Here is a 2,835-nt window from a genome sequence, read left to right on the forward strand (position 1 = left end):
TCTCTAAGGAAGCAAGAGAGTTTAGAATTTTAAGGCACCTGCAATATTTTCATTTGAACAGAGACTTGCCTGCATGACTTTAATTTTATGATAGTTCAGAACATTCCTTCTCTTTGTCAAATCGTATTTCCATGTTAGGATTTTTTTTTTGGTGTGCATATCTTTTTATAAAGGGTTTTTACCTCTCCTGATCACCACTCTTCTTTCCCTTGTATTAATTTACTTGTGGGCTTTTTGATGATGTACTTGTGTAACGCATATAAATATTTACTTAAAAATGCAGTCAGAGACTATTTGGTGCTTTTTCTTTATTGGGTCGTTTCATGGATTCATGGATTCTGAATGTTACCACACAGTTGATTAAATTTGTCTGCATTTTCCTATCAACCTGGTACAGCTTTAGTATCTGTTATAGATCACTATGGCTGCCTCTCTTCTTCCTTTGTTTAAACAGTGAATCCAAACCATTCTAGAATGCATTAGTACTCTTTGTGAGAATTGTTTGTTTATTAAATTTTGCAGTAAGATTATGCAGTAGTATAATTCTAGGTTATTTTTTAAGCAGAAGGGAGCCAATAGGACAAAGGAGAGTTGTGTTGAAATCTGGAATGGTCTTTGCCAGCCTGTTTTTCACCTTCAGAAGTCCAGCCTGTATTTGAGAATAGCACGGAGAAGGGAAGAGATGATTTTCAAAAACACTTGTCACTACTGTACTACTTCATTCACAAAGTACAGACAGTGATAGCAGCAGAGCTATCTAGACTCTTGGACCAGTTAGGAATGTAAGTGTATGAGAAGAAAGGACAGACAAAAGTTTCTCTGAACAAATGTACCCAGAAAAATTAAGAAATAATTTTTGTGCATGTCCATTTTAGTTGAGTAGTGCTACTCTGCAAAATTAGACTGATCATTGCAAGTGAGGAAAATATTTAGCAAGAAATCAGGTCTGTATATGCAAGTAATAAAAATAAAAACTGGAAATTAGGTATTAGCCTTTGCAAGAGTTAGGATTGCTTTATTAAAACAGCATTTTTTGAAAAAGTAACTGTTCTTAAGTTTGCTCAACAAATGTATTCTTAAGCAAAATGTTGATTTGCATTATGTAATTTGCTTTGGTTTGCCACAAAGGAAATAGCTTAACAGATCTACTGCTTTCATAGAAGATTAGTGTTCTCTTGTATTTTACCTCTTAGTACACTCTAAGCTTATTCTTTAAATTATGCAATCAGTTTAATAATAAAATATGAATGAAATAAAATTTTGTAGTCCTCTCTTTAGCTGTGATTCTTTAACCTTATGATAGAACTGTAAATGTTTCAGGTACTATGAAACAGGGATCCTGACAAACTCTTGTTAAGTTTATATGAGTTGTGAGGCAGAAGACAATTTCTAATACCAGCTTTAGGACTTCAGTAAAATAGATTCTTACACAAGTAGACCACTGATTCACTGACCACTGGTGACTGGTGAAGGATGAATCAAAACCAAACTGAGCAACAAGACGCATCAAACTTTCAGTCAGTGAGGCTTTACTGCCTCCAGATTATTTGGTTAGGCTGTATGTGCAGAAATTCTTAAGGAAATATGGATGATTCATTGTAGTCTGCTGGTCTAAACAGTTTGGGAACCACTGAACTAAAATGTATCATTTAGTAAAACATTCAAACTTGACATAAAAAAGAATTCCCATGAGGGAGAATTCATCTCACACAGTGGTGATCTCCAATGGTTAATTATACTTTCTTTTAAATTGTGCTCCCCATTTCTGGTCTGAACTTGCCCGACCTTCTTTCAGACCCTGAAATTTGCTAATGGTTGTCTGCTAACATAATGTTAGCTTTCTGTTCCCCATGTGGCTTATTCCAGAGGCTGTGAACAAAACAAAGCCTTAAAACTAAACAAAATTAATTAAGTTTGAAGTTTTTACTACATTTGCATTGTTCACTATGAGGTTTTTTTCCTTTAAATAATTTTTGTTACAAAAAAATCCTCTCTCTACTTTCAACAAATCCCATGTAGCAATATTGTCCTTGAATTTATATGCCAAAATTCTACAGTGTTTCATTAATAGTTGTCTTATTATGAAGTTGAGGCAACAACTGCAGTTTATAGGTTTTCTGAGGGCTGTTATTTGACCAGTGCTGTAGTTTATGCAAAATTAGGAAATTGTGTTATAAATACAAACCAGTGTCTGTGCATTTATTACACAGGTTACTCTTATAAATGTATAAAATGTTACAAATTGCCTTTTTTGCCACTGAGTACTCTTGTACAAATATGAATACATATGTTTAATTTTATGTACATAATGTGATCTGTAATTTTTATGTCTTTGGAAATAATTTGTAAAAAATGATGCAACTGCATTAACATTGTACTCCTGTGTAGCTTCAACAAGAACATCCCAATGGTTGTGCTGTTTTGGAACTATGTTGACAATTTGTTTGACACCGAATTTGTTTGTAACCATGTTAAACAATCAGCGATGGTTGCCTTTAAATTGTTTTGGGGAGAGGAGGGGGAATTACATAAATCTGCTACTCAGAGGCTCCTCTAGGGTGAGAAATGTTTGAAGGAAAATCTGTGTTTATCATGTCCTTGAAAAGGACAAATCACAAAGATGGAAGAGCAGAGGCAGGAAGCATGGTGCTGCTTCTTCAGCTGAACCCCAGGGAAGCCTAGCATACCCCTTGCTTCTGTGTGTTCTGTCTGCAGTGATTTTGTAACTGTGGCATGTACTCCCAAGAATTATCCTGTAAATACCTCCTTTAAAATACATCAGCTCGGTATCTGGTGAAACGTGACTAACACAAAAGTGTTCCTGGAATGCATTTC

Source organism: Athene cunicularia, assembly GCF_003259725.1.
Source record: "Athene cunicularia isolate RWA chromosome 11 unlocalized genomic scaffold, athCun1 chr11_part1, whole genome shotgun sequence".
Lineage (NCBI taxonomy): Eukaryota > Metazoa > Chordata > Aves > Strigiformes > Strigidae > Athene > Athene cunicularia.